Source organism: Cornus florida, unplaced genomic scaffold, assembly GCF_030987335.1.
Source record: "Cornus florida cultivar Cherokee Brave unplaced genomic scaffold, ASM3098733v1 CherokeeBrave_3.0.0_Hap2_Chr03, whole genome shotgun sequence".
Classification (NCBI taxonomy): Eukaryota; Viridiplantae; Streptophyta; class Magnoliopsida; order Cornales; family Cornaceae; genus Cornus; species Cornus florida.
Window position 1 is genome coordinate 21,056,040 of NW_026775573.1, and position 13,464 is coordinate 21,069,503.

The window sequence follows — 13,464 nt, forward strand, 5'->3', positions numbered from 1 at the left end:
GTAAAGTGCAATAAATCTCCCTCAACTATGCCCCTTTTAGCAAGAAACCCCCTTAATCTACAAAAATTGCATAAAACCTCATGAGCTAACATTTTTGTTGCAATTAACACTCCGGCCATCTGCCGGTTGAATTGGAACTTTAACAAGCACGTATTTGATCACGTGAAAGTGCAATTTTCTTCATAGGACTATACAGCCCTTATGAAAACTAAAATAACACACTACCCCCTTCTTTATTGCTACGTATTACTGTTAAACCCAAACCCCAGCCAAACATTCCCGAATTTTCTTTCCAACACCAAACACTCCCCTATTTGACACCAGTGAAATACATACACGCAGCAGCGAGACCTTGCGGATTCGACGACGGCGACGACTTGCCGAAGAATACGACGGTCACAGATTCTGACGGCGACAGAAAGAATCAACGCAGTGGCGACAACGACAAAAGGCTCCACCAATCAGTGATGGCGATGGCTGTGAGAATGGACATTTCGATGATGAGACTCTTCGACGGGGCTGTTGCAGCGGTAATTGTTTATATGGATTTGAAGATGATGGATCAAGAATTTTGCCTTTGTAATTGGGTTTGATTGGTGATCAACGACTACATATTTTTGGGGTTTTGCTATTGGGTATGAATCCCTAACTCTCTCAATTCCTCTCGTCTATCTATATCTGCCTATATATATATATCGTTAAATCCCATTTTGCGAAGGGGTTTGCCTCTATCTCTCTGTGTGTATATATGTATACGAACACAAATATATATTGATTATGTTTTTTTGGCAGAGAATGAGCCCCATGGAAGCGAAATTACCTTGCCTCTAATTTTAGATTTGAGACCAGGAACCATTTGAGAAAGAGGTTTCTGAGATACATGAAGATTAGTTTTAGATTGTTGTTGGCTTAGAACATTGCTGATACAGGGATAGTAGGGGATTTCTTGAATTTCTTGAAAGTGCTTGTGGTTGTGGCGAAAATATTAGATGATGCACAATACTGTGAAAATAAATATTGATAGAATGGATGGATGTCAACACCAGTAGTATTGGTCTTTGAATCGGCTGAGTTCCAAATCCTTGTTTCCCCAAAATTTTTAAATCAAAATTGGACTGTTGCGACAAAACGATGACACGAATTGGTTGAAATCATACTCTGAATTTGCCATGAGACGATATGGGTTTTCTTCTTCATCTTCTCTCTCACTCTGAATTTGTCATGCCGTGTTTGTTTCCCTACTCTGAATTTTTCTTTATGGGAATATGAACATGACTATATATTTATATATAAATGGTTAACTAATTATGTGAGCTGTGGTTTTTATTATTGGGTGGTTACGCCAGTTGTCCTATATGTTCTTGAAAATACACTTCCCATGTCATCCACCTAAGTTTAAAACTATCAAAACTATATTGAAACAATTATGAAACGTCATGGTTTTATACAGGGGTAAAAGAGTCTTTAACTAATTCCGTCCTAAGCAGCTGACCGAGATGGATTAATTGCAACAATTCAATAGTTTGAGGGAGTAAGTTGTAGTTTGGGGGGTTTCTTACAAATGGGGCATAGTTGAGAGGGATTTAGTGCACTTTACCCTAGAAAATATATACCACTGCTATTGTTTTGTATCTCTATTTAATAATAATAAAAAAATTAGTTCTAAACTCTAAATAATTAATTTATTTATAAATATATGAATAAAATAATAAAATATATAACAATATTATTATTTTGTGACATATCTATGCAACTCCAGTCTTTAGACCTTGTAATTTGGTGTTTTATAACTGGCAAAAGAGTTGACTGAAACAATTAAGTTCTCGATCACATTGATGACTTCATTCTTTTGTTGGTTTCTTTGCTTAATTTGCTTTCTTTCACATGAATCTTCCATGAAAGTTGTAGATAGACAGGTTTTGAAGCATCTTTTCACACTTAAAAATTCAAAGCTGATATATTACAGAACAATGAATTTTCAGCTGTGGGTCCTCCATTCAGTGCCGGAGAAAATGGAGAGTTGAATATTTGATGCATCGAAGTCCTTTGGCAACAGTTGAACATTGCATCTTCACCAACACAGCCATGGTACGACCAAGCTTAATGACTCTTCTTCTATTTTACTGTTCTTGTAGTATAGAATTTTGCACCGCCATAGACACAATTACATCAACTCAACCCATCCATGACCCTCAAACTATAGTCTCTAGTGGTGCCACCTTCAAACTGGGATTTTTTAGCCCGAGTGTTAATTCTACTAACCGGTATGTTGGTATCTGCTACAACGACAGCTCTGCCAAGGCTGTGGTTTGGGTTGCGAATAGAGATAAACCTCTGAATGACTCCTCCGGGATTGTGACAATATCCGAGGATGGCAATCTTGTGGTCCTGAATGGACAGAAACAGATTGTTTGGTCATCAGATGTTCCAAATGCTTCGGTGAATTCAAGTGCTCAGCTTTCAGATTTTGGGAACCTTATGTTGCGAGATGACTCCAATGGAAACATAATATGGGAGAGTTTTGAACACCCTTCTGATTCTTTCTTGCCGGAGATGAAAATTAGTACTAACAAGTTTACAGGTAAGAAGACTCAGTTGACCTCATGGAAAAGCACTCCAGTTCCATCCAGTGGAAGGTACACTTTTGGTGTCAATCCTATGAATATTCCAGAATTATATGTTTGGAATGGTAGTCTTCCATATTGGCGGAGTGGTCCATGGAATGGGCAGATTTTTATTGGCATACCTGACAAGACATCGGTATACCATATCAGACTTGAAGTTGTAGTTGATAAAAGGGGAAATGTATATATAGTTTACACTTAGCAAATAATTCCTCTCAGTTTTACTATACCTTAAGTTCTAATGGAACTCAAATGGAGAGGTATTGGGTAAAAGGAAAGGAGACTTGGGAAACTACGTGGGTTTCTCAAAATAGTGAATGTGAAGCATATGGCAAGTGTGGTCCATTTGGAAGCTGCAATGTGAAGGGTTCGCCAATTTGCACATGTTTACAAGGGTTTGATCCGAAGGATATGGTGGAATGGAGTAGAGGGAATTGGACTAGTGGATGTACAAGGAGGCAGCAATTGCAGTGTGAGAGAAACAGTAGTGGTGGTGGAAAAGGCAAACAAGATGGGTTTTTAAAGCTCAAGACAGTGAAAGTGCCAGCCTTTGCTGTGTTGGTATATCGTACAGAAGACAACTGCAAAAGCCAGCGCTTCAATAATTGTTCTTGTTTAGCTTATGGATATTGTAGTGGCATTGGTTGTATGCACTGGAGTGGAGACTTAATTGACATACAGGAATTCTCATACGGTGGGGCAGATCTTTACATACGTGTGGCATATTCAGAACTTGGTATTGTTTTTTCATCATCCTTGGAAAAAGAATCAAGTAATAATAATAATATGTGCTTCTAATGATTCTCATACGATGGGACAGATCTTTATATTTATTTTACTTGTTGATTCAGATAAGCAAATATCACTTGAAAATAAACCAATGCACATACTAAACATGTTAGCCACCTGATATCCGTGAACTCATTTAGAAAAAGGTTAAATCTTTTTTAATAGAATAAGTGTAATAAATTTTCCCATTTGTCCACAGAAAAGGAGAGCGATGGGAATTGTCTAATTTCTCAGTTCCTTGTGTTAAATCCGTATTAACTCGAGTACTTTCTCAATGTTTGTTGTGTTTACAGAAAAAAAAAGAGAAGCACAAAACTAGTTATCACAATTGCAGTTCTCATTGGATCAGTAACCATTGCCATCTGTATTTATCTTTCCTTGAGGTGGATGGCTAGACCATGCCGTATATGCTCGTTAAAATTAGCTCAATAAATTAGCACATATTTGTTGTTATTATATGGATAACCTATTACTAAATTTTGAATCAGGAAGGATGAAAAAAAGTGGGAAGCTATTTAAAAGAGGCGAAATCGATGCAGATTGTTCAAATGAAAGCATGCTTGGAGATGATCAGAACCAAATAAAACTTGAAGAGCTACCTCTATTCAGTTTTGAGAAGCTGGCAATTGCAACAGATGATTTTGATGCGGCCAATAAGCTTGGGCAGGGTGGTTTTGGTCCAGTGTACAAGGTAATGCTTTTTCATCGGGAGCTATATGTTGTACCAACCCAAAAAAAAAAAAAAAAAAAAATCATTTTCATCTTTAATTTCAGGGAAAATTGGCAAGTGGACAAGATATAGCTGTCAAACGGCTTTCGAGATCCTCTGGACAAGGGCAGGAGGAGTTTATGAATGAGGTTGTGGTAATTTCCCAACTCCAATAGGCTTCTTGGCTACTGTGTGGAAGGAGAAGAAAAGATGTTGATTTATGAATACATGCTAAATAAAAGCTTGGATGCATTTCTCTTTGGTTGGTTCATGATAAAAGCCCTTGATGTTATTTTTAGTTATTTCAATTTCGTAACCTTAACATCAGTAGAAACTTTATTGTGATGAGAAGACAGAATTATTTTCTAGTTATTTCAATTTCATAACCTAAACATCAGTAGAAACTTTGTTATGTTGAGAAGACAAAATTGTTTGTGAACATACTGATCTACTAAAACTTTAAATTCCTTCTTAACATCAATATAACCAAAATTTTTTTTTTTTTTTCTTCAATATTCTCTCAGATCCAATCAAGCAAAAACTCTTAGATTGGAGAAAACGTGCCAACATTAATGAAGGGATTGGTCGAGGACTACTTTACCTTCACAGGGATTCCGGATTAAGGATTATTCAAAGAGATTTGAAGGCTAGTAATGTTCTATTGGATGCAGATCTAAATCCAAAAATTTCAGATTTCGGCATAGCAAAGATTTTTGGAGGGAACCAGGACTAAGCAAACACTAAAAGGGTTGTTGGAACTTAGTAAGTAGTCTCTGCTCTATCCAAAATGGTTAATCATTCATGTTATAATCCTTTTTTCTCATGGGATATATAGTTCAACTCAAATATTTTTACCATTTGGGCTGTAATTACACAATGCAGCGGTTATATGGCTCCTGAATATGCAATGGAAGGGAGATTCTCAGAAAAATCTGATGTGTTTAGCTTCGGAGTATTGTTGTTAGAGATTTTAAGTGGGCGAAAGAACACTAGCTTTGATCATGATGAGCACTCTTTAAGCCTTCTGGGATTTGTAAGTTCACTTGAACTATTGCCTGAGTTACTCCATGTAGTTCCTTTTAATCTTTCTAATTCCAACGTTTCATAGTTGTGGAATGTGTGTCTGAGTTACTCCATACTATGTCTAGGCTTGGAAGTTGTGGAATGAAGATAGGATTGCAATGCTAATAGATCCAACAATTTCTGATCCATGCTTCCAAGTGGAGATCTTGAGATATATACATGTAGGACTTTTGTGCGTGCAAGATTTCACCACTAATAGGCCTACTATAAATACTGCTCTTTTCATGCTTAGTAGTGAAGTTCCAAAACTACCAACTCCAAAGCAACCTGCATTTACTGAAACACGGGGTCTGTCAAATGTACGGTCTTCTCGACAAAGCCAGACGAAATATTCTGTGAACGATGTAACTATTACAATCATTGATGGTCGTTAGCATGCAAATTCTTGTATTTTTTTTTTCTCTTACTATATAGACCCTTAATTGCTCTCTAATTGAATATATATAATATAGTTTTGTTTTAAATAATGTTTTCATCCACCCTATTCAGAACTAACTGTTTACCTTTATCATTCCACATTGTTTCTCTTTTGAGAAAATCCTCTATTTATTATTCATGCAAATCTTGTATTCTTTGTTTTTAATTAGCCAACTGTGTTACAAATTTTAAGTCACAAACTAGGCAACAACAACTTAGCATAAATGGATCATCTTCAAAACCTTGTTCTCATACTTTACTGTTTCTGTTTAGAGTTCTGCACAGCCACGGACAAAATTACATCCGTTCACCCCATTAATGGCCCTTGATAGTACAGTCTCCATTGGTTCACAGAATATGGAGGAATCTGGTATAAAGTATATAACGACGTCTCATTTAGTGGTGTGGTGTGGGTCGCAAACAGAGACAAACCTCTTCATGATTCTTCTGGGAGTCTGGCTATATCTGAAGACGGTAACCTTGTGGTCATGGATGGATAGAAACAGATTGTTAATGTTGTATACTATTTACACTATTAATGTTGTAGATGATAAAGAAGGAACCGTGTATGTAACTTACTGGACTACAAAGGTAACTTTGTTGTACTCTTTCTTGAATTTCTGATGGAATTTTTGTGGCATGGTACTTTGATGTTGGAGAGAAGAATTGGAAAGATGCACGATTGGCTCAAAAAAATGAATGTGACATTTATGGCAAGTATGGTCCGTTTGGAAGCTGCAATATGCATGATTCACCTGTTTACAAGGATATGGAGGAATGGAGTAGAGGAAACATTTGCAGTGGTTTTCGAAGTTAAAGACAGTGAAAGTGCCGGCCTTTGCAGAGTGGTCAGCTCCATTGGAGGATAACTGCAAAAGCGAGTGCTTGAATAATTGTTCTTGTATAGCAATGGAGTGGAAATTTAATTGACATTGGTTGTATGCAATGGTGTGGAAATTTAATTGACATACAAGAATTCTCCAATGGTGGGGCTAATCTTTATATTCGTGTTGCATACTCGGAGCTTGGTAATATGCATCTGCCTCTACTTTATGATCATGTAATTTAATATGTGCTTCAGCATTAGCGTAAATCTTTTTTTAATTTACGACAGAAGTCGATAATGAATTCTTAATTATTTCAGCTCCAGTCCTTTAAATTGCAATCTGCATTTTTCTTTTGAGGTGGATGACTAAACCAAGAGGTATAATTCAGGGGCAAGAAAAAAAAGGGCAAAAATGTTAGCTTCTTGGAATGTAAGGGAAGGCAACGCGAAGCGCAAAACTGGATTCAGAAGAATGCTTCTCAGGTTGTCTGTTTAGTTGACACTAGGGTTAAAATAAATAGAACTTGGTCTTGGATTCATAACTACTCTTCTCCCCTAATGGGCAGACTGTCGGTGGGATGGAACCCCTTACTATTTGCTGTTGATGTGATAGAATAATGTGGATATGTTCTTGCTCTTCTGTGTATGCTGCTAACACTCATGGCGAGAGGTTGAAGTAGTGAGATTGCATTATTCACTATGCTAGGTTGATAAGTGGGCCTCGGATCACTTTGGGTGATTGGAATGCCACAAGATTTCATGATGATAAGAGTGGAGGGTGCCTCAAAGGTTGTTGGATCAGTTTAATCACACTCTTCAACAAGCTGCTCTTATGGAGTTGCCATCTTCTAACGGTGAATGGAGCTGGTGTAATAGACAGTGCAAGTCTAAAAGAATTTTAGCTAAACTGGATAAGGTATTCATCAATGCAAATTGGTTACATAAATTCCCTGGGACCAAGGTATCTTACTCTACTGCCCTTTTGCTCAGATCATTACGGTGTATTGGTTCATGTTTTTAATTAATTTGCTAGTGGACCTAAACCTTTTAAAATGCTGGAAGTTTGGTGTTTACAAGAGGCAGTTCTACCATTAGTTCAACAGGATTGGGAGGTTGTTGTTTAGGGCAGACCTATACATATCTTATTAAAGAAACTTAGAAATGTTAAGAAGGCCATTAAAGAGTGGAATAAAATTTGTTGTGGTAGTGTGGGAGATCGAGTCATTCAGGCCAAACAACAATTGAAAGATGTTCAATTACAGATGAAAACTTTATTCTAGAGCAGCAATCAAGAGATGATTACCTGGCTGCCTTGTCAGATCAAGAAGTAATGTTGGCTCAGAAATCTATGGCTCTCAGAAAATGATAGGTGTTCTGCCTCCTTTTATCAAAAGATGAAACCACACAGAAACATGAGTGCTATCATTCACATTACCAAGGATAATGGGCAGTCTTCTTCTAAGATTGATACCATCAAAGAGTGGTTTGTAGAATACTATCAACAGATGTATCTTAGTAGAGAAGTTGATCAAATGAACTTTATTCCTCATCAACAGTTAGATTTACAAGATGTTATGGAGCTTGACACTGAAGTTACTGAGGAAGAAATAAAGGAGGTCATTATGGATTTTCAGTTTTACATGCTCTATGTACCAAGCCATCTAATCAGTTAGATGAAATCATGTAACTGGTTAGATGTGCTAGTATTTGCACTTTGGCTCTAGACTTCAGTGTAATTACCTAAATATCCCCAGACTTCAACCAAAGCATAGAATGGCCATAGAAAATGTCAGTTTTACCCCTTAGCAATATTGAAGCCACAATGAACGTACTAATCAACTATTTTTCCCCTTTGGGTTCTAAACCATTATTTGACCACGATAAATGACTATTATACTCTTATGGACTCTAGAACTATTATAATGATGTGAAATGACTTTGGTATCCTTGTATGACCTCGGGTTCGGGTAAGGACCCAGTTAGCAATCCAGATCTCCAGGTTTGGGTCGCTGCACAAACAGAGTTTAAGTGTATTTGAGCTCGATTCATCATAGTCCAAGAGGTGCTCGAACTTGATCGAACCATGAGTGCCATGATCGAGCTTACTCTATGTGTATATCTTTCATCGATCAATGTTTGATCTCCAAAGTCTAACAAATTTCAATCATTCATTCAATATAAAGATAATAGAGAATTGAGAAGTGAGAGTAGATGAGATAGAGCCAATCTCACTCATTTGAGAGTACTAGCATTTGGAGAGGTCATCGATTAGTGGTTCCACTTTTTCGGTTAGCATTACCGGCTACTACTGCTATAATTGTTGTGTGCTTAGGGGAGGGCCAATTTTGCGGCTAGGTTTGTGAGTGGGGAGAACGAGAATGTGATTAGGGTTTAGATAGATTAAAGGGGGAATGAGCTTGGGAATTAAGGAATTGGCATATAAGGATTAGTTTTATATTCAAAAGAAGGAATAATATAATAAATTTGGATGTATTAGGATGTTGAGATTAGGCTTATAAAATATGAAAATAAGTAAATACCTATTATAGCTTATAAAAATATGAAATATAAGATATATACATATATAAAATCAAACAAAAGGGAGGATTAGGCTTTAGAAATCTCGAAGCTAATTTCCAAAGAGAAAATTCTCAAAACCTATAATGATGTTTTGCTCTCAATTAATATGCTTGGGATTTTCAGGTGACTAAAAAAGGGTTGGCTAGTAAATCATTAAGAAATGATAAGCATCATGAATGATTTTCATGATAAGGTATGATGAATGATGGGACATGTGAGTTGCGGTATGGTAAAGATAAGATTGAGTAAGTGTCCTGTCACATATTATTGTGTAATGCCATGATTAATGAAAAATAAATAAAAATAAAAAACTCCCCAACATCTATTCATAATATTTTAAAAAAAGAGAGAAAGAAAGCTAAGTCGAAGAAAGAAAAAAATAATAATAAAAAAAAATAAAAAGGTAACTGAATTATTTAGGAAAAAATAAAATAGGTGAGTTGAATGGAATAGAGAAAGTGACGTAAAAAAACAAAAACGTTGTTGTAATGCAAATCTACAAATCTAAATTGTTTAAAGTCCAATACTTCTCGTCTTGCTCTTTTTTGGACGCCTAGTTAAGAGCTTCTCCATTGGCGTAGTATCTAGTCCACTTGGCCCATTCTCATTAAAGGAATTCACTAGTGTGTTGGCAATGGCAAATCTCAATAGCCCAACTTACCACCGGTGTTGGGGGAAAAAAATATATACATACAACTTGGGAAGTGTGATCTATTTCGCCTTAAGTGACGTGAAATATTTAATATACCCTGACATGTATTTTCATCTCACTTAAAATGACCAAGTTAGCCTAAGTAATATCCATATATACATTTTGTACAGAGTGTTACTCTCTCTTATCTCCCAGCAGTTAGCACCACCAACTCGTTTTTTCTATAGCAAATGCAACCAGCTCTCCCATACTGATTCTCACTGCCCTCAAAGCATCAATGACCATAAGAAAATTGATGCTGCCCCAGTCAACAACACCCCCGCCACAAAGATCACTCCACACCTACTAATCCACCATGCACCACATGGATCACAGTCAGAAAAAAAAAAAAAAAAAAAAAAAAAAAAAAAAAACCAAAGAAGGCATTAGTAACTGCCCCATCCACTGCTATCTAACCCTCGATTCTTATTACTACAAACAAATTCTCCACATTATCCTAAATTCAACCACATCCCCTAGCTCAGGTTAACATTATTCCTCCAACCTCTCCCTCATCACCTCACCAATGCTCCCCATCCTCTACCTCAACCAGCCCCCCATCACCACATACCATTCACCACTCCCCCCTTTGCATTAAGAAACTAAACTTCTCACGTTTCAACAGTCCCTCACCCAATCAACCATTACAGAAAACCATATCCTTCATGCTAGCCACACACTCTACCATCCCATCCAAATCTCAACTCTCATCATTTTCCCCTATTACTTTTCCCCAGCGGAGGAAAAATTTTGGACTTCAAAGATTAGGAACCATCCTAACAGGATGTTTAAATCACATCTTGAATTCAACTCCACCATCCCACACCCTTGATTGTAATAAGGCTATTTGCTCAAGCCCTGTTGTCTCTTCATTGAGTGAACTAGATAGCTCGGACCAACCTGTCAACAAAGGCAAGATGACAGTCAGAAACTTGAAGAAGGTTGCTAGAATAAAGTCATGTAACAGCTCAGATTTGATGTCAAATGGATCAACCAGTGGCCAAAGACATCTTGGAGGTTTTTTTACTCCACCTTTTAAATGATAAACTTTGCAACATAGAATATTAGAGGGTTAAATCAACCCTCTAAGCAGTCAGAGATTAAGGAACTTATCTTTGACAAGAAGCTGCATTTAGTCTTTATTGTGGAAACCAAAATTGCTCCACCTAATATGTGATGACCCTATGGGTGGGTATGCCGTGGGCGGGTGCAAGACACTGGCAGGCTACCACAATGGCGAGCTACGGGTGCACAATCCCATATTGCCTGGGTAAGGGAAAGGTGAAATGCTTATATGTAGGTATGTCACTCTAATTGGTATAAGGCCTTTTGGGATAAAACCCAATAACAAAGTTGTGCGGGCTCATGCCCAAAGCAGACAATATCATACCATGTGGTGGAGTGGGTCTTTACAAATGGTATCGGAGCCTAACCCAGTCGGAAGTGTGCCGACGGGGACATCGGGCCTCCAAAGGGGTGGATTATGATGACCCTGTGGGCGGGTGTGCTGTGGGCGGGTGCAAGACACTGGCATGCTACCACACTGGCGAGCTACGGGTGTACAATCCCACATCGACTGGGTAAGGAAAATGTGAAATGCTTATATATAGGTGTATCACTCCAATTGGTATGAGGCTTTTTGGGGTAAAACTCAAGAACAAAACCGTGCAGGCTTATGCCTAAAGCGGACAATATCATATCATGTGGTGGAGTGGGTCATTACAAATGGTATCAGAGCCTAACCCAGCCGGAAGTGTGCCAACGGGGACGTCGAGCCTCCAAGGGGGTGGATTGTGATGACCCTGTAGGCGGGTGTATCGTGGGAGGGTGCAAGACACTGGTAGGCTACCACACTGGCGAGCTACAGGTGCACAATCCTATATCACCTGAGTAAGGGAAAGGTGAAGTGCTTATATGTAGGTGTGTCACTCTAATTGGTATGAGGCTTTTTGGGGTAAAGCACAATAACAAAGCCGTGCGGGCTCATGCCCAAAGCGGACAATATCATACTATGTGGTGGAGTGGGTCGTTACATAATGTGAATGCAATCCATAGATTATTGGCTCCCTGAGACATTGCTCACAATTACAACTATTCACATCTAGGCAGAATTTGGGTTATGTGAAACTATAGTATCATTAATCTCTCAATCATAGACATCAGTTTGCAAGCAATTCACTGTAAAATTTCAATCATAGGTCACAGTATCAGTTTATTTGCAAGTTTCATATATGCTTCTACTAGTGTAAATAAAAGACAGGTACTTGGGAGAACCTAATCCACCATGCAGGTCTTTTCTCTCATTCACCTTGGCTGCTAATGGGGGATTTTAATGTCATCCCAAATGCATGTGAAACTCAAGAAGGCTCAATGAAATGGTGTCCAGCAATATCTGATTTCAAAGAATATCTGCAACAGGTAGAGTTAGAGGACCTTAAGTTTAGTGGAATCCTCTTCTCATGGTGCAATAGGAGTTTAGGAAATGCCTATATTGCTAGGAAGCTAGATAGAGCTCTTGTTAATCAAATGTGGACCAGCTCATTTCCTCTTTCTGAATGCAAGTTTCTCCCACCAGGCATATCTGATCACAGTTCAATTCTAGTCACAATGGACTTCAAAATCCCAAACAGGTGCATTTCAATGCTTGAAGTTCACATCCTCAATTCATGGAGTCTGGGCCACCTACATCAGAGGAACATCAATGTTCCAAGTGGTCCAAAAACTGAAATTGCTTAAAACAGTTCTCAAGGCAAACTGCAGGAAGGATTTTTCTGAAGTGGATTCTAAGTTGCATGCTGTCAAATTGGAACTTGACTCCTGTCAACTGGACCTTGATCTTTCTCCAAGTGATCCCCTTCTTAGACAAATTGAGAGAGCCCTCATCACTGATTATCTAAGACTTGCTAGAGACCAAGAGGATATGTTAAGGCAAAAGTCTAGAATGGTTTGGTTGAGGCTTGGTGACAGTAATTCCTCATATTTCCATAAATCTTTATCATTTAGAAACAACAAGAAGTTTCTCTCTCTCACCACAAGGCAAATATTGAGGATTGATAGGGTATTAAAAGGTAGGTTGTTTCCCATTTTCAGAAACTACTAGGAACCTCCTCTCCATTTAGTCACCACATCTCTGATCTTCAGCCCTTCCTCATCAAACAGATCTCGGCCTCCTCAGCTGCACACTTTTCTTGATAAGATTCCATCTCACATGGATATACAAAGCTGTATGTTGAAGCTCAACAAGGATAAATCCCCAGATGGTTTCAATTCTTTTTTCTTCCAAAAAGCATGGAATATTGTTGGCAGATCAGTTATCAAGGCCATTACTGAATTTTTTAGTAATGGCAAGTTATTAACTGAGACACCACTACAACAATTATGCCTTTCACCAATGCTCAGAAACGCTGGTGAAATTCTAAAAAAACACTAATAATTCAATTACCAACGTTTCCCAAGCGTTCATCGATGACCGCTGGTGATTCCAACGTCGCTAGACTTTTACCAGCACTTTTTAAAGAGCGCTGGTATTAAGTCATTACTAGCTCTCTTTTAATGAGTGCTGGTATTAAGTCATTACCAACACTCATTTAATGAACGCTGGTGATTACCTAGTTTTATTAATTTTTTTCTTTTGGTTTTTTTCTTTCCCCTAAACAAACCCATTTATAAAACATGTTTATATATAAAGCAATTACCATCCAAATGTCTACTAATAGATTTAGGCAACCACAAGTTAACCTGCCAA

General features: G+C 37.9%; 1 pseudogene; it reads left to right on the forward strand.

Annotated features, from left to right (window-relative positions):
* Nucleotides 1-263: 263 nt before the first annotated feature.
* On the forward strand, nt 264-5,881 carry LOC132299873 (G-type lectin S-receptor-like serine/threonine-protein kinase At1g11330; annotated as a pseudogene).
* The last annotated feature ends 7,583 nt before the right edge of the window (nt 5,882-13,464 follow it).